Here is a 20040-nt window from a genome sequence, read left to right as displayed (position 1 = left end):
TCTGAGGCAGGGAGCTATGTTGACAGTTTTGGTCTTCTGACTCATTTTTTTTAATACATGCCTAAACACTGTCATGTTTTCATGCTCTGGCTCACATCTATACAGCATTATCTTGTTCAAAGACAGATTTCACAACATGAAGCAAAACAGAGAAGGCTGAGGACCACATCCTGGGTCCATTTCTCTATCCTGGATATTTGTTTTAGCCAGAGTTTGTATGGAATTTCACCTTAACCTGCAACTTATCCTTCCCACAGCAGCTTGGTGAGCACCCCCCTCAGGGGTCTTTGTAAAAATGAGCTCCCCAACACTTCTCTTGTGACTGATGTCTTTTTTTTTTTTTTTTTTGTTATGATTCGTCTGCTCCCAGTCATTCTCTGCTTCAACATGGATATTGGATCAGGCAAAAAAAATCTCATTCCAGATAATCCCTCCCAGTTCCCAAAGCCTACTTGAATCACCCCAACGTTAGTCTCTGCCATGAGTAATGCATGGGATGGAACCACACACAGGCTGTTCAGGACTCTGAAACCATGGAAACATTCCTGATGAGAGCTGCTACTTGGGATGATCATAGGAAAGAGGCTGAAGGAAGCTGGTCTTGTCCATCTCTGTTGCCCTAGCCCAAATCATCCTATAAATCAGGGATACCAGGTGCCAACATTCATCACCCCCACACCTTCACCACCCCCCTTGCTGAGGTGTCTGACTTTTGTTAAAAGAAAAACTTAAACAAGTAAAAATTTACACTTGTGGAGTTTTCTCAATGAGGCCTAAGCTGTCCGAGCTGGGATCATGGACCTCAGGTGGGATTCCATGGGACTAAACCACCTTCACAACCTTTTTCTGAGTTTGGAGGCCAACACAAGTGTGGAAGATGGAAAGTTCACTCCAAATTCCTCCTCCTGTGAGGACAATGAGATGACCAGAATTGAGAACCAGGCAGTGGGAAGAGTTTAAAATGAGAGCTGCATCCTATTTCTGTAATCAGTCTCTTCAAGAAGGTACCCACAGCCCTCCAGACACAAGTTTCATGCTTCTAGGGTCTTCATCTACCCAAAAATAAACCCTTGGCAGGATTTCAAGAAAAGCAGTAAGGATTTTTTTAATTGTTGTTCTATCTTCCCCACCACCTCATCTTTGGAAGGACTCCAAATCTGATCACTCAGTTACCATCTCTTTTACAAATGGTGGCTGGGAGGGCAGAGGCCAAGGCAAGGCTGAAGGAACTTGGAGGCAATGAATGACACAAGGAGAAGGGAATCATAGAATCATAGAATTGGCTGGGTTGGAAGGGACCTCAGAGATCATCAAGTCCAACCCTTGATCCACTCCCCCCGTGGTTCCCAGCCCATGGCACTGAGTGCCACATCCAGGCTCTTTTGAAATATCTCCAGGGATGGAGAATCCACCCCTTCCCTGGGCAGCCCATTCCAATGGCTGATCACCCTCTCCAGAAAGAAATTCTAATGTCCAACCTAAACCTCCCCTGGCACAACTTGAGACCTCTTGTGCCCTCTTGTCTTGCTGAGAGTTGCCTGGGAAAAGAGCCCAACCCCCCCTGGCTCCAACCTCCTTTCAGGGAGTTGGAGAGAGTGATGAGGTCTCCCCTGAGCCTCCTCTTCTCCAGCCTGAACACCCCCAGCTCCCTCAGCCTCTCCTCATAGGATCTGTGCTCGAGTCCCTTCACCAGCCCAGTTGCCTCCTTTGGACCTGCTCCAGGACCTCGATATCCTTCCTAAACTGAGGGACCCAGAACTGGAAAAGGGAAGAACTTGATGGGTACCGAAGCCTGGATAGATTTTAGTCACCCTCCTGTGCTCAGCAGCCTCCCTGTGCACTTTTAGTGAACATTGGTGAGACACTGGCACAGGTTGCCTGGAGAAGCTGTGGTTGCCCCATCCCTGGAAGTGTCCAAGGCCAGGCTGGATGGGGCTTTTGGCATTTTCCTCTGGTGGAAGCTGTCCATGCCCATGCAGGGGAGTTGGAACTGGATGATCTTTAAGGTCCTTCCCAACTCAGTCCATTCACTGATTTTAGTGATGGGAGAAATTAGAATGGGAGGAGGAAAGACTTTTTCTTTTCCCTTTGCTTTCCAGTCATGCTCATGGTGGTTACACCACTAAGAAGAATATTTCAGATGTAATACCCCACTCTGCAATGTTTTGCTCCACGCAATCTCAAAACCAGTTTATTTTTCCATCGTGCTTTCTCCTCCCTTCAGCATCATCTTTTCCATGCCCAGAACAGAACACCCTCTCCCACAACATTTATTACCTCTCCCATTATTTGGAAACGTTTCCCCAGACTCCCTCTACTTGTGGGGCACCTTTAGATGCTACAGAGCATCATTTAAATGAGACAGATACATGTCTAGAATACGCATCCATCAGCATGGAAGCAACAGCTAAATTTAGTCTGTAGTCTGAAAATGTGGGAAAGAGAGAATCTCAAGCTGGTTATCTAATTATTTTACATCGTCTTGAGTCACCCATGTGGAAGGAAGCAGCTGTTGGGTGACACAGAGTGATACATCCACTGCAGTGGAAAGGCACCAGTGATAACAAGAGCTCACATGTGTGGAGTGCATCTCACAAAACAGCTTCAAGAAGTAGCAAGAAGATACAGAGCACATACTTGAGGTGTTTGTTACACCCCTGAAGTAATGTGGATGATGACTTAGACAGGCTGGAGAGTTGGGCAGGGAGGAACAAGATGAAATTCAACAAGGGGAAGTGTAGAGTTTTGCATTTGGGGAAGAACAACACAATGTCCCAGTATAGGTTGGGGGCTGACCTGCTGGAGAGCAGTGTAGGTGAAAGAGACCTGGGGGTCCTGGTAGACAAGAGGATGACCATGAGCCAGCAATGTGCCCTTGTGGCCAAGAAGGCCAATGGCATCCTGGGGTGCATTAGAAAGGGTGTGGTTAGTAGGTCAAGAGAGGTTCTCCTCCCCCTCTATTCTGCATTGGTGAGGCCGCACCTGGAGTATTGTGTCCAGTTCTGGGCCCCTCAGTTCAAGAAGGACAGGGAAGTGCTTGAAAGAGTCCAGCACAGAGCTACTAAGATGATTAAGGGAGTGGAGCATCTCCCTTATGAGGAAAGGCTGAGGGAGCTGGGTCTCTTTAGTTTGGAGAAAAGGAGACTGAGGGGTGACCTCATCAATGTTTTCAAATATGTAAGGGGTGAGTGTCAGGGAGATGGAGCTAGGCTTTTCTCTATGGTGACCAGTGATAGGACAAGGGGTAATGGGTGTAAGTTGGAGCATAGGAGGTTCAAGTTGAATATCAGAAAGAATTTTTTTACTGTAAGGGTGACAGAGCCCTGGAACAGGCTGCCCAGGGGGGTTGTGGAGTCTCCTTCACTGGAGACATTCAAAACCCGCCTGGACACGTTCCTAGGCGATGTACTCTAGGGGGCCCTGCTCTGGCAGGGGGGGTTGGACTAGATGATCTTTCGAGGTCCCTTCCAACCCCTAGGATTCTATGATTCTATGATTCTATGATTCTATGAACTGCCTCCCAAAAAGCACCTGTAGGCTGTGGAGAAGGTCATTCCCTCTCAACAGTGCATTACAAAAAAAACCAAAAAAACATGTAGGAGATCCAAAGCCTGAGTCAGTGAACTCTTGAGAAGCTTCTCTCACCTGAACAAGCCCAGAAAAAGTCAATGAGATTTCCATATGCTTTAAAGAAACATTTTCTTACTGGTTTCCAAACCCTCCTCATCCATGGAGGGTGAAGTATTTGACCATAGTTGGGAACAGGCCCCAAATCTGGCTGGGATCCCAAGCTCAGGAATTGCTCCTGAGTGATGCTTCATCTCTCACCTCTTTCTCCACCTTCTGACACTGGTGTTCATAAACAACACAGCCTGATTTCTGAGCTCAGTTCCACTCCAGCAAAGAAATTATGTCAATTTTCAGCAAGTGAAATATGATTCACAGGAGATGAGGCAAAGCAAGACACAGCCCTGCTGAATAATGGGCATTGCTGGTAATCATCTGGAGTTTCTGTTCCTGAGTGGATACTTCTCTCCCACCCCCCAAATTCATCATTCTTTATTCAGGAGAGGCAGCCAAAAAAAATGCTGCAAACTCTTCCAACACAAAGATGTTTGCTAAGTAATCACTGCTATTTAAATTATTCTGTGTATACCATAGAGCAAAAATGGCAGATATTAAAATGCAGAGATGACTTAATAAGTTATAATTATCTAGATGTGTCACTCTTCTAATAAGATGGAAAAAAAAAAGGTTGTTATATTTCAGATTTACCAGGTGTACAGTAAATAAAATTAGTATATTGTGTTTCGAGGTGCCTGTAAGAGATATTGTCCCTGTTAGAATTAAGATAAATTACCCCAATAAAATAAGCAGGTTAGGATATATTATTTTTGTAGGAGTTGAATCAAAAGTATGCTAAAATTGTTGATGTGCATATTAAAATCAATGCGAATGCAAAACAAAAAAAAAAAAAAAAAAAAAAAGAAAAAAGAAAAAAATTCCATTAAAATGAATGATTAAATCACAGTGAAGGAGAGCTGGAGATCTCTGTAAGGAAGGGACAAAAAAGTTCCTAGTGCCTGAGTTTTGTTGAGGCTGCACAACAAATATTTGCACGAGAGGGAATTTAGATACTCCTCAGATGGACCTGAGCTGATCCCCTGACCCCAAGAAAAACAAGAAACCTGGGGTGTAATGGCATTTTAAGACTATCTTGAAGCTAATGCTAAGCAGTAATCTTTCTTAATTAGTGATGAACATGAGGAAACTCCAGGATTGCTTCAGCTCCTCCCAGCTGAGACTGAACAGGGGAATAACCAGGCAAACTGGGATTATCTCAGGACCATGTGGTTCAAATGCAACACCAGGTTTTAATCAAGAATGGAAATCATGGACAGGGGAAGGGATTTTCCCTCAAAAACCCCATGCAGCCATGTGGGCAGAGTCCAGTTGAACAGCAGCAAGTTAATGTAGGAAATAATTTTGGATGTCTAACCACAGAAAGCCTGAGTGGAGACAGAATTATTAATTCAATCATCTCTGCAACACTGGAACAGATTCACAACAGGCTGAGAAGAGTGAGGCAGGAACTGAAAAGCTGGAGTTCCATCCTGGTTTGGGCCAGGATAAAGGTGATTTTCTGTCTTGGACTTTTGCTTTCAGCTGAGTCTCTTGGAAGGAGCTGCACTTGCTGAAATGAACAGCAAGTTTCTCAGGCAGTGTCTGCTGCTGGGACTGATCCCACTCGATGTTTAGAGTTCCAGCTGGAGAATGGGGTGCAGAACCAAGGCCACTGCTCAGCTCTGAGGAACATTTGGCCCTCTGGAAGGAGGAAAGGAGCCAAGAGGTCCCACCTGCAGCCCTCCTTTGGGGAGGAACAGACAAGAGAAATGGCCAGAATTGACCAAACAGAGGATTCCATCCCATCCACCTCATCCTCAGGAGAAATTGGAGGGATCACCAGGGTCAAAGCCCTTCCTGCTTGCCTTTTCTTCCCCTGTGCCTGTTTGCTTGGGCATCCTGGGAGGATTCCATCCCTTCCTCTGCCTGTGCTCCTGATCCATGCCAGCCTGAATCTGTGTGTTCCTGCCTCCAGCTCCCCACTGCTGCTGAGCCCAGGAGTCCAGCCTGGACTTTCCCAGGGCTGCCCTGCAGCCTGAGTGGGGATGGGAGAGTTATTGGGGGAAAGGGGGGAGGAACCTGGGATCCATTTTCCTGGATATTTGTATAGATTTAGTCATTTTTCCTATTTCTCATTACTGTTCCATTAAAGCTGTGTAGTTTAGTTTCCAACCCATCAATCTCTCCCCCTTATTCTCTCTCCTTTCTTTATCAGGGAGGGGAGGGGCATTAATAGGAAGCACCTGGTGTTTGGTTTAATTACTGGGCCAGTGTTAAACTGTGACAAGGGGTCAAGGAGCTTGAAAGAAAAGATGAATTGGATCATCCACATTCATGTTTGTTGCAAGCAGAGAACCTTGAATTTCTCTTCTGTCTGAGATCAAGAAGCTGCTCTCTTTAGGCAGCTCAGTGCCAAACATCTTCTCTAATCTTGTGACACTTGCAAGGCAGACCAATTGCCAAGGGTGTAGATGTCCATCTCTGGAGGATGGTTTAGCAGAGGCATGGCAGGAGTCACCTGTCTCCTATCCAACATGTGCCTGGAGATAAAAAGTGAGTTTTCTTGCCCCTCCTCTGTGTGTTTGTACAGTCATGGATGTCAGGACTGTGAGTTTTTTATAATTTCTCTTGGAAAGCTGGACTTGATCATGTTCTGAGAAAGAGTGAGATTTCAGAGCCTTTCATAAATGCAGCAGCAACATAATTTTCCTTTAACGTGCACTGGTTTATAAAGAAAAAAAAAAAAACAAACCCATTAAAACCCCACAAAAAACAAACAAACAAACATATATCTAATTGTGAGATTTTCACTGGAATTATTTTTTTCAGAGCAAATTGAGTTTCTAAGATATCAATTATTTTCCTTTGGAGAAAAAAAAAAAATAGATAAATGTTGACCATAATGCTCTATATGCTGCAACACTGCATTTGGCTTTCATTCAGGATTTTCAGGACTGCTTAGGTTCCCATCTTTTCCAAAGCTGGCAGGTTGTGTTTCAGGCTCTTCAGAGAGCTTCAGATATGTTTCAAAAAGATTTAAAGGGAATCCCTTCACAACTTCATCTAAACAGAGTCTGTGAGTCCCCATTTCACAGGAGATTTGAGTTTCATTCCAGTTCAGAATAACTATCTCTAAAAAGAAGGCAGAGGGGACTTTTCTGTGGAATTCCCAGGGAGTTCCAGCTTTGAGCCAACTCTATAGATAGACATAGTTTATTCCATGCTCAAAAATAAACTGTGAATCTTTCTAGCCAGTACTGAGGATCCCTCAAGACTATAACTTCCTATAGGAATCCATACTGCACAGAAATAGGTGGGCTGCTCCTCTCAGTTGAATCCTTGGCAGAGATCCCACCCCATATTTAATGGTATTTGCAGTGAATCAACCCCTTTCCAGATCACATCCTCCTCAGGACAGCAGAACTATCTAATCTGGAAAAAAAAAAAAAATTAAAAATAGTGTATGTATGCACATATATTCCTATTGTTTTTAATTTATTTCTTGGTTTAACAAAGGATCTTGCCTCCAGCTACAATTTCTGTCATGCCTAAAGGATGGGTAATGACATCCCAAGAATACTTGGACACCCCAGCAGTGTCATTTGGGGATGGAGGTTAAATGAAGACTACAAGACATGGAAAAGAAAGAAGTTTAACTGAGGAATGTAATTTACTTCCTAAATGTTTTCAAATGTGCTGCTTCATCTTCAGCCCTGGTGGGTACTAAAGCCTGAAGTCCCAGATGTGGCAATTAAAACTGAAATGTGAGTCTTCCTCTAATCCAAAGCCCATGAGTTTAGGCTTCAGCCCACAACCAGTCAAGAAACTTCAGTGAAAAGAAGCCCATAAGGTAGAAGTCAAATTAAAGCAACCATATCTATGTTCTTATGCCCCCCAAGATCTTGCAATTACATACACTAACAATCTATTACATTTACTTTCAATCCCTAACACCTCTAAATAGGAAAATTCCTAGATTTTTTGGAGCTGGCTATGCCAGACAGAAAGCCAGACAATGTGGGCATGGGAATGCAGCATCTCCCTCTACCTGTGTTTCATAGAATCATAGAATTGGCTGGGTTGGAAGGGACCTCAGAGCTCATCAAGTCCAACCCTTGATCCACTCCCACTGCAGTTCCCAGCCCATGGCACTGAGTGCCACATCCAGGCTCTTTTTAAAAATCTCCCGGTTCTATCTTCCCCACTACCTCATCTTTGGAAAGACTCCAAATCTGATCACTCAGTTACCATCTCTTTTACAAATGGTGGCTGGGAGGGCAGAGGCCAAGGCAAGGCTGAAGGAATTTGGAGGCAATGAATGACACAAGGAGAAGGGAATCATAGAATCATAGAATTGGCTGGGTTGGAAGGGACCTCTGAGATCATCAAGTCCAACCCTTGATCCACTCCCGCTGCAGTTCCCAGCCCATGGCACTGAGTGCCACATCCAGGCTCTTTTGAAATATCTCCAGGGATGGAGAATCCACCCCTTCCCTGGGCAGCCCATTCCAATGTCTGATCACCCTCTCCATAAAGAAATTCTTTCTAATGTCCAACCTAAACCTCCCCTGGCACAACTTGAGATCTCTTGTGCCCTCTTGTCTTGCTGAGGGTTGCCTGGGAAAAGAGGTTTAAAGGTGATGAGAGAGAAGCTCATCTCTAAAAATTTCCTGGCCCAGCAATTCATGTGAGTTTGGAAGCCCAGCTCAAGAGAAAAAGACCCAAGGTGATGGAGGGCATCATGTGGCTCCAAGTCTTCTCCATGTTGGCTTCCATGGATCTATGAGGCTGTGCTTCTGTGTCAAGACATCTCCTGGGAGAGTTAATTTCCTATGTGTATCCTAGAGACCTCAAAAATAAAATCCAGCTCTTCACTGCCCTCTGTTGCTTTCTCCTTTTTTCAAGGCCTCTGCCCCTAGGTCCTCCATGTGCAATCCCAAGCACAAATACAGGCTGGATGGAGAAAAGATTGAGAATAGCTCTGAGGAGAAAGACTTTGGAGTGTAGGTTGATGGTTGGCTCAACATAAACCAGAAATATGCATTGGAAGCCCAGAAAGCCAACTGTGTCCTGGGCTGCATCAAAAGAAATGTGGCCAGAAGGTCAAAAGAAGGGATTATCCACTTCTACTCTGCTCTCATGAGACCTCATCCACAGTGCTGTGTCCAGCTCTGGATCTCCCAACACAGGAATGATGTGGAGCTGTTGGAATGGGTCTAGAGGAGGACCAGAAAGATGATCAGAGGACTGGAGACAGGCTGAGAAAGTTGGGGTTGTTCAGCCTGGAGGAGAGAAGACCTGAGAAACCTCAGAGCACTTTCCAGTCCCTGAATGTGCTGCAGGAAAGCTGCAAGGTCCCTGGGAATTCAAACTATTCTGTGATGTTATAGTTTGTTGCCACTTATCAAGTTTGTGCCAACTCAGAAAACATCAGTTTCTCCCTCTTAAGCCTTCAGGTTCAGTTCTCAGGTGCCTTCAGAGAGGTGCTGTCACAGGAAAACCAAGCAAACAAACTGGGGCTCAGTTGACCTCTACAAGAACCCCACCTGACTGCTTCTCCCTGCCTCCTGATCCATATTAATCATCAAAATCAAACCCATCTTTTATTCCATGCAGGCAGTAGGTCTGAGTCATGTGGAGGTGCCTGGCACCAGCAGCAGTGCCTGGATGGGAGGCAGGAGCACAAACAATCTCTCCCTACTGTGTGATAATCAAAAAAAAACCAAAAACAAAACAAAGAAAAAAAAAAAAAAAAAAAAAAAAAAAAAAACAAAAAAAACCAACAAACAGGAAACTTCCACAAATGCAGCAGTTAAGAGACTGAACCGATTTATTTAACAGCCTCTGCTTGCCAAGTTTGCAGAGAGAAGAAGACAGCTGAAAGAAATACAGCAAAGAGAAATAGTCCTGGAGCCATTTTCTTTGTGGTGTTTTCTATTTGTTGTTTGTTTCTGTCTTTTCCCAACAACCTTTTCTTGTAAGAAAGTACATATTGGTTCGTGGCCACATGTATTCACCTAGAGCCCTGCATCCAGCTCTGGAGCCCTCAGCACAGGAAGGACATGGAGCTGATGGAGCAGGTCCAGAGGAGGGCTGAGAAAATGATCAGGGGATGGAAAACCTCTCCTGGGAAGATCTGAGGGAGCTGGGGTTGTTCAGCCTGGAAAATAGAAGGTTCCAGGGAGACCAAATAGTGACCTTCCTATAGATGAAAGGGGAATACAAGGAAGGCTGGAGAGGGACTGTTTGTAAGGGTCTGGAGTGATAGGATGAGGGGCAATGGCTTTAAATTAGAGTAGTTTTAGACTGGATGTTAGGAGAAAGTTCTTTACCATGAGGGTAGTGGAAAAATGGAACAGGTTGCCCAGGGAGGTGGTTGAGGCCTCATCCCTGGAGATATTCAAGCTGAGGCTTGCGGAGGCTCTGAGGAACCTGATCTGGTTGAGGGTGTCCTTACTGCAGATGGGTTGGACTAGATGGCCTTTAGAGGTCCCTTCCAACCACAATTATTCTATACTCAGAAAGAAGCTTTCTGAACATCCAGTTTCCCTCCTCCTGGTGGTGCCTGGTCCAGCTCAGACAAACGCAAAGTTAGCCCCATGGGATGGCACTGTGATTGGTTTGTTTGTTCAGTTTAATTAAAATAAAGTATAGGGTATGGTTTGGATATGAGCCCATCCAAGGCTTTTTGGGACCCAGAGCCAAGACCAGCAGGTTGTTGTGTCCAAATGATCTCCTCCTCCATTCCTGTGTGGTGGAAATGTGTCTCCAAACAAAATGCAGCACTGAGAACCCTTGGGATGGATCAGATGGCACAGGACTGAGCATTGCACACAAAGTGTCTGAGTGGCCCTTGCTCCATTTTTTGAGTGTTTTCACTCAGGCTGGGGGCAAGGAATGAGTCGTGACAGAGAGGAATTTCTGCCAACTTTTACAGAATCATGGAATTTTGATTGGAAAAGACCCTTAAGATCATTAAAGCCAAAGTTAACCCAGCACTGAGACATCCACCACTAACCCATAGCCATTAGCACCACATTTACACATCTTTCATATACCTTGGGGGATGGCAACTCCATCACTTCCCTGGACAACCTGTTCCAGTGTTTGATAACCCTTTTGGTGAAGATGTTTCTTCTAAAATCTAATCTAAACCTCCCGTTGTGCAGCTTGAGGCCATTTCCTCTTGTTCTGTTGCTTGTTCCTTGGAAGAAGGGACCAACTTCCAACTCTCTCCTTTCAGGTAGCTGGAGTGAAAAGGTCTCCCCTCAGCCTCCTTTTCTCCAAGCTAAACACCTCCAGACACTCCTCACAAAACTTGTTCTCCAGACCCTTTCCCAGCTTCATTGCCCTTCTTCGGACATTATTTTTGTTGCCTTTCTTTTCTGCCACTTCTTAAATGGAAGACAAAGCCAAGCATCTCATAAAAGAATTTTAGTGATGTCCAGTAAGAGAAAGTCCAAATCTATTCTGAATTTCATTCTGGGCAGACAGCTGGGGGATATATGGGGGATATATGGGGGGTATATGGAGGATATATGGAGAATATGTGCCCTGTTGCCTGGCACTCATGCCAGAAATCCACTGCAAGGCAGAGAAGTCAACACAGATACATTGCAGAAAGTGATCTGAAGGCAGTGACAAGAGTAAATGTTCTGCTCATATGGGAAAGGATACTTAGAGAACATCCTAACCAACTCCATAAAAAAAAAACAAAAATTGCAATCAGCAGGGGAAAAAAATCTTTCTCCAACCAGAGGTTTCTGCCTGAGAAAGAACGAATTCCCAGAGACTGGAGAAACTTCTACTGACTGCTCCTTCCAATCTGTAGTAAATGTCTGCCAAATGCACTGCTGGGCTGAGAGATAATCTGATAAATAAACAAGAAGACGTGTAATTTCCGGGGCTTTTTTTTTTTTTTTTCTTTTCAGTGTATAATGCCCTGACCCTGCTTTGTTAGTTACATAACATACACAGATTTCCCAGCTAATGCCAGCAGCCTCCAAGTCATCTCCTGCTGATTTCAGTCACAAACTGGACTGACATTTACATCTCACATAGCCCTAGCAGACATCTGAGAGATGCTCATCTCCATGGTAAGAGGGATGTGAGAGCCTTGCTCATGCCTTCTTCTTCCAGCACCTGCAAGCTGAATAGGCAACAGTCTGAGCCAGGAGCTGCCTGAGGTGTCACTTGGTGGCATCTCCATGGGGCTTGAGTAGTCATAAATCCATGACTCCTGAGCCTTGCTCCACAAATAATTTTTCCCACCAGATCATCCGCAACAAAAGGGAATCCAAAGATATTCCCAGTGGTGCAGAGAGAAGGAAGAGCAATTTTCACCTTTCAGCACTGCTGGGGTAACAAGGGGGCAGGAGAAGGCTGAATTCCTTCTGTGCTCAGCTGGAGGTCTTGGAAGAGCCCAGTTCTGCTTTTCAGTGGCTGAATTAATCCATTTGTGCTGCTTCCCACATTGTGTTGCCCTCAGCAACCCCTGACACCACCTTTGTGGCACAGCCACCCTCTATCTAAACACCCACAGCTACAACCCCTTGTGGGTGAAGATGAAATCTTTGGCCACCCAAGCTCAGCTCAGATAACTCACACTGAAAAACCTAAACCCAGGATAGGAAAACCTCACACCATGCTCCAGTCACCTGAGGTTAAAGAAATAAGGTTGAAATAATTAATAGAATCACAGAATCATTCTGGTTGAAAAAGACCTTTAAGGTCATCCACTCCAACCATTAACCTATAACTCTACCAAGTCCAGTGCTAAACCATATTCCAAGGCACCACATCTAAGCATATTTTAAACATTTCCAGGGATGATGAATCAAACAAATCTCTGGGCAGCTTTTCCCAGTGCTTGGCAAACTTTTTGGCCAAGAATTGTCTTCTAATATCTAATCTAAACCTGCCCTGATGCAGCTTGAGGTCATTTTTTCTCTTTTCTTTTCTTTTCTTTTCTTTTCTTTTCTTTTCTTTTCTTTTCTTTTCTCTTTTCTTTTCTTTTCTTTTCTTTTCTTTTCTTTTCTTTTCTTTTCTTTTCTCTTTTCTTTTCTTTTCTTTTCTTTTCTTTTCTTTTTTTCTTTTCTTCTCTTTTCTTTTTCTTTTTTTCTCTTCTCTTCTCTTCTCTTCTCTTCTCTTCTCTTCTCTTCTCTTCTCTTCTCTTCTCTTCTCTTCTCTTCTCTTCTCTTCTCTTCTCTTCTCTTCTCTTCTCTTCTCTTCTCTTCTTCTCTTCTCTTCTCTTCTCTATTTTTGTTCCTTGGAAGAAGAGACCAAGACCCACTTCACTCCAACCTCCTTCTAGGTGGTTGTAGAGAATGAGAAGGTCTTCCCTCAACCTCCTTTTCTCCAAGCTAAACACCTCCATGTCCCTCAAACATTCCTTGTAAGACTTTTCTCCAAACCCTTCCCCTGCTTCGTTGTTCCCCTGGAGATGCTCCAGCACCTTGGTTCACATCAGTCCCAAGATTTCTACCCTGAAAACCTCAGCAAAGCCTGAATATTTCTTGAGCCCTGCTGAAGGGCAGAGAAATGAGGTTCTCTTTCTAGCAACAGGAAGCTAAAATAGCTGCATGTTTCATAGACCTCCCTGAAATGACATTGCCAGTCCCAATCCACAGTGTAGTAAAAAGCTGTGTAATTAATTCAAGACACCCAAAGTGTTTTCACCCAAATTATCAGGCCTAGGGGAGAATTTTAAGGCTGCATTACAAATTCATAGGTCTGGGAGAGATCTCAAGAGGTTGCATGGCTTATTTTTCCCTTCTAAAAACAAGAGACCTCTATTTCTAGGCCACTCTTGATGGATCTTTGTTTAAACTGTTTTTTTTTTTCAAGGCCTCCCATGATGGAGATGTAGCAGGTAATTCATTCCTGTGTTTTGCAGTCCTGACCACTGGAAAATCTCTCAGAATATCTAAAAACCATCTGGAGTAGCTTAAACTCAGTGTGTCTTTTCCTGGGGAAGTCTTCTCTGACACAAACCCCCTTCATAGACTAGAACAGTGGTGCTATATTCTCCTTGGTCCTCTTCCTTCTGAAGCAGATAATGGTTTCAGGATTTCCTCACAGGTCATTTTTCTCTGTTGGTTGCTCTTGTGGTTCCCACTAGATACTTCTGAAGTAGGACAAATCTTTCTGGAAAAGGAGTGCCCCACTTTACACACTCTCCTCCAACCAAGGCTTTCCCAGGGGTGAGCAGAACATAGCTGGAAGGTTACAAAATGTAGTATAACATCCATCTTTTTGTAGTATAACATTTCCTCTCTTTTTTTTAGTCTGATGTATTGCTTTGGGGGCAAGTTGTGATTCATTACAAGCTACTGATCTTTCATGCTCTAGTGCTCAGTGGGTTTGCTCTATTATCCTGATAGAATGATAGAATGGTTTGGGCTGGAAGAGACCTTCAAGACCCTCTAGTTCCTCTCCCCCTAAATGAGCAGGGACACCTCCCACCAACCCAGGTTGCTCCAAGCCCCATCCAACCTGGCCTTAAACACTTCCAGGGATGGGGCAGCCACAGCTTCTCTGGGCAACCTGTGCCAGGGTCTCACCACTCCCCCAGCAAAGAATTTCTTCCTAATATCTAATCTAAATCTACCTTCCTTCAGCTTAAAACCTTTACTCCTTATCCTATCACTCCATGGCCATTTAAAAAGTCCCTCCTCAGCTTTCCTGTAGCTTCTTCAGGCACTGGAAGGTGTTCTAAGTTCTCCCTGGGTTTTTTATTTTCTCCAGGCTGAGAAGGATGAGCTATTTAGTTGCTAGTCCTTAGTCTCTTCTTTACTGATTTTTCAAAATTTTTTCTGAAAATAGTTATATTTTTAACTCCCATGACAAGATACATGATTTGTGTAAAGAAATGTCTTTATCTTTTTTTTTTTTGAAACCTGCTATCTGATCCTTTCAGTAGTGCCCCTGGGTTGTTTGGTATGAAAAATAATGAACATTGTTTACTCACACTTTACTCAGCATCACTTTGTAGATGTCTGGTAGTACAGGCTGGCTCTCTGTTGCCATGAGAAGTCCTACTTAGCTATTCCTCATCTCTGATCATCCTTCTTTTTACCTTTTCTTAGTCTACTGCATGTTTTTTTGTATGGCATGAATGAAAGTACACACAGTGTCCCAGATTCAGATGCTCTGGGGAGTTATAGACACAGCTTTAATGTGCCACAGTCTTCTCTTTCCTAGCAAGTTCTAGGATTTTACTCACAGTTTATTGCTTGTACTGAGCATGGCATAGGAAAACAAAACCTCCAATGGCTCCGAGATCTCTTTCCTGAGAGATCACTGCTAATTTAGAGTAGATCATTGCAGATGCAGTTATCAGCTTTTCATTTCCCTCCTGGCTGATGCTTGGCATTAGCTCAGGTTCAGAGGGTTCTGTTCTGAGTCACCAAACATCCTGGTTCCTCACACACAACGATATCATGCCCCATCTAGAGCTCCCTCGTTTATTATAACAAATCTATGATTATTTTGGCTCAGGCTGGCCCTCAGTGGAAAGAGAAGACATGCTTGGGCTTTCTGCCATTAATTAAAGTTAAAACCCAGGGATGGGAGAAGATGCATCAGTCCATGCCATTTCAAGCCTGGTCAAAAATGGATCCACTGGGCTAATTTCACTGAGAGATGGAATTTCTGTTGCTATTTTCAGTGCTGTGAAAGTGATGGGAGAAATCCCCCCATCTCTTACATCTTCTAGACCAGAAGCCATTTCATGGAACCGAGGAAAACACAACAGGAATAAGCAGGGCAAATATTTCCATGTCTCCAAATCACTCACATACAGGAGATCTGCTGTTCCTGCTTCAAATCATGAGGCAAAAAACCTGACACGTATTCCCTCAGTTGCCTACAGTCTCAGTCATAGCCTGCAGAGGTGAGAAACTGGCTGCTAGAAAATATTATTTCACCTCTGAAAAGTTAGAAGTGGAGGAAAGGGGAGCAATGGAGATGTCACAGATGACTGAGAACCACTAATTTCTAGCCAATTGCACTAATTTGTCTTTATTTCCTCCCTCTCACAAGGAATTTGAGATCAGATGGATGCTTTCTTCTTGAGCATTCAACGGGCACCAGCCTTGGAAGCTGCACTGAGAAGTTCTTCATGCTCACAAGCCTTAGTCCTGGAGGACAAGGGCTTTTCATCCCTGGAAGTTTGTTGATGAACTGCATAGGAAGGAGACTGATTAGTACCACTTTTTAACTTTAAAAAATGAGGAAGAAAAAAAAAGTCTTTCATATATATATATTCATATACAAAAGCCATGAGTCCTGAGGCAACCAAGGTCTTTCTTGTTCAACAGCACCTACATTTTTCTGGCATGCTGTGTCCTGAGAAGACATTGGGAGGTTGCCCAAGGAATTTCTGGATACCCTATACCTGGAAGTGTTCAAGGCCAGGTTGGATGGGGCTAAGAAGCAACCTGGTCTAGAGGAGATGTCCCTACCCATGCAGGGGGTTGGAACTGGAGGAACTTTAAGGTCCCTTCCAACCCAACCCTTTCTGTAATTCTATGATTTATAGACACACTCTCCAGGCAAAAATTTCAAAATGCCCACACACGATGCTCTGCAGTTAAGAAGATGATGAACATCTTTCAATGCTCTGGCTTTTTTTGCATATTATCAATCTCAGCTGGGACATTAATGACCTCATTTGCATTTAGAAAGTGAGCCTTTCATAGAGGTTGAAACTCATACTGTGATTTCATAGAATGGTTTTGGTTGGCAGGGATCTTCAAGATCATCCAGTTCCAACCCCCCTGCATGGGCAGGACACCTCCCACCAGCCCAGGTTGCTCCAAGCCCCATCCAACCTGGCATGGAACATTTACAGAGATGAGGCATCCATGAGCTCCCTGGGCAGCCTGGGCCAGGGTCTTACCACCCTCATAGAGAAGAATTTCTTCCTAATGTCTAACCTAAATCTCTCCACTGCCAGTTCAAAACCAACCCCCCTTGTCTGATCACTACAGACCCTTGTGAAAAACCCCTCCCCACCTGTAGAACCCCTTCAGGTACTGGGAGGCTGCTTTAAGGTCTCCCTGAAGACTTCTTTTCTCCAGGATGAACAAGAGAGAACAAAAATTCTTGGTACCCCAGCACGACCATGCTGGATCCCTCTAGTCAGGATCCTTGCTACTGTGCAAAGCCATGGGGCTTTGGGTAGCCTGGTCTTCTGAGATGTGTCCCTACCCATGCTGTGGGGTTGGAACTGGATGATTTTTAAGGTCCCTTCCAACCCAAACCATTTTATGATTCTATAACACACAAAGAGGAGATGTAGGGAAACAGCTGTACTGCTGAGGAATAGAAAGCCATATTGTTCCAACAAGAACCTAGCAGCCTGGGGTCAAAATAACATCAGAACTTTTTACACTGAGGGTGGGGAAACAGTTGAGGAGGTTGCCCAGAGAGATGGTAGAAGCCTCATCCCTGCAAACATTCAAGGTCAGGTTGAACAGGACTCTGAACAACGCTCTCTAGTTGAAGATGTCCCTGTTGGTTGGACTAGATGGATTTTAAAGGTCTAATTCCAATTAATTCCAACCCAAACCATTCTATGATCCAATGATTCTGTCAACCTCCCCATCTGGGAAAGAGTGCAGAGGCATCACAGGATTATATCCGGGATGCAGATCAGAGCTCACTGGAGAAGGGGTGACAGGAGCATCCCAGAGAGGCAGAAGGGGATAAAATATACAGAAGTACTGCTGAGTACTTGAGAGAGCAAATTGATAATAGGGAGATTTAGCATCTCTTCTTAAATCTGTCATGGCAAGAGCTAAGAAACATTAATCAGTCAGGGCATTCACCCCTGGATTGAGCCAACTTCTCAGGGACTTTCTCTTGCTCACATTCCCCCTGATAAAATGGTCCATCATGAGGCTCAATCTCATTCTGAGTGCCATCATTTCTTACACCACATTGGATCTGTTCCCTTGAAATCCTCAATGTGTATATTAGCAGCTTCCCTGTTCCAGCTGCTGAGGAGTGAAGAATGGGATTTTTTTTTTATTTTATTTTTTTTAAAGGATAAACATGACATGTACCCAGAGTGAGTGAGACATCATCATGATATAACCTCCTGGACATATCACCTCTTGGACACAAGAAGTAAATTTTTCCCTCTGAGGACAGTCAGACATTGGAATGGTCTCCCAGGGGAAGTCCTGGATTCCTCCACTTTGGAAAATTTTAAATCTCAGCTCAGTGGGGTGCTGAGACATCTCAGATAGACAATAACCTGACATTCTATTTCTATAAAAAGGCAGCAATGGCAGTACTGAAAATTGATTTCCAGGATGAATCAAAAGGAAGAGCTAGAGGTGTGCAAGTTTGAAGACAAACTCCAACCTGAAAGAGAAAAAATAAAAAGGGGTGAAAACTCCCCTCTAGCAATATCTGCAGTGCAGAGCTTGCAAACAGACTCCTTTTCCTCACCTCTGCTCTTTCACCAAACACATAGAAAGATACATCCAAATCTCTCAAAAGTCCATTTTCCAGAGCTCCATCTGAAAGATACTTTTGTACACCCATGTGGGTGTGGGAATGTAGGTGATAATTTAAGGGTCTTGCCACACTCTTCTGGGAGAACTTAAAATATCATCTTCCTATGGGTGGGAATTTGAGGACCTTCTCCTAGCAAAGCTGAAGCTTTTTTTTTTATTTATTTATTTCAGTGCGTGAGTGGGTGGTGAAATTGGGCTCACCTTTGGCAACTTGGATGTAAAAATAAAACTTGTAAGACATTTAAATCTTCAGAGAGGATTTCAGATCTCTCTGCAGACAAATTAGCAGTGAATATCTTACCCATATGTAGAATACACAGAGCTGTAGAGAGATGAGTATTATTAGCACAATATTAATATCTCTGGAGGTTCAAGCCTAGACAGAGGTGTTGATGTGCAGGACACTGCACCTTAAGTGGGGCTTATCCAATGTTCCTTTTAATTTATTTTATTTTTTCCACTTTTTACTTATTTACTGACTTTGTGCTTATTCTTTATACCCCCTACGAACTACCCGTTGAACTTTCATCTCACTAAAAAGCTTCAGGAATTTTGGTCAAAGTTCCAGGTTGATTTCAAAATAAAAAAATAAATTAGAAGGTTATTGAACAGTCAGGCTTCTGCTCATTGGTAAGGGAAGTTCCCAGTGTTGTGGGGACATTTAACTCAGGAGTAGCAAGTAAGTAGCAGACTTTCTTCAGCTTTTGTGCTGGTTATAGGCATGGCCCAGCAAGAAACATAAATCCCATGTGATGACTGCATGGGGAGAAGTTAAAAAGAAAAGACAGCAAATATTGGATCAATAAGCTGCAACTGGTTTTAAATATTACCTAAATTTGGTCCTGGTTTCACCACAGACACAGCATGATACCTATGGCTACTCAATAACCATGTCTGCATGTAGCAGCACTGCTGGAAATTATTAATCCATGAAAAAATTGTAAAGTATTTGTAATTGAGTCAATGTGGATCAGGTGAATCACTTTTGGTTCCAGTGCAGCTTTTTACTGACTAATTTTGGTGTATGCTGCTGGTTTAGAATGATAACTTTAAAATATTTCAGAGTTAATAAGCAATAAATGTCATGGATCAAAGTCATGGGAATGCTAAGAACATTGTGGGAGCAGTGTTAATTAATCATGATTTCAATAATAGGAAGTTTGTGGGAAAGAGTTTAGAACCCAGAACTGAATTACAGAAAATTATCCTTAAAAAGGGTTCACTCCACAACTTCAGATCTAAACCCATTTCTCTTTCTGGGGGATTTTCAACGTTGGATTTAAACTTCACATTCAAGACCCATTTGCAAAACCAGAAACAAACACTCCTTAATTACTGTTCATAATGAAATATGGTTCTAGATCAGCTCCTAATCATTCAACATCTTAGCCAGGACCTCGACACAATGTTCTCAAACAACAAACCCTATGAGAACTAAAAGTGACTCCAAAACCAAATCATCTCCCTCCTAAGCACAATCCTGTTGTCCATAAAGGTCCAGAAATTCCAGAGGAAGAGGTTTCTCACAGTGGATTGCTGCTATTAAGGGGTGGATATGAGTCCAAAGAGTGGCCTGGAGGCAAAGGAGTGGGAAACCAAAGAGCCAGATAAATATTTTGGAAAGATTTAGGAACACCCTTGCATTTGGGGGCAGATTGCTGTTCCAAATCAGCAATAGGTGAACACATGCAGAAAGGGGATACAAGACCTGGCAACATTCTCCACTGGCCAGAGATGAACTGGGATGTTTGGACTGTATCTCTTAGGGATAATCCTGTTGAACCCAAGTGAAATTCACCCTTGGGTGGGAAAGTTTCAGTCCTAACCTTTCCTTTTGGGTCTGCCAGTGCTGCAGTCTTTCTGAGCTGCCTTTCAGCTTTGACCAGCC

The sequence above is a fragment of the Heliangelus exortis genome, chromosome 2, assembly GCF_036169615.1.
Source record: "Heliangelus exortis chromosome 2, bHelExo1.hap1, whole genome shotgun sequence".
NCBI classification, from domain to species: domain Eukaryota; kingdom Metazoa; phylum Chordata; class Aves; order Apodiformes; family Trochilidae; genus Heliangelus; species Heliangelus exortis.
Note: the sequence above shows the minus strand (reverse complement) of the source record.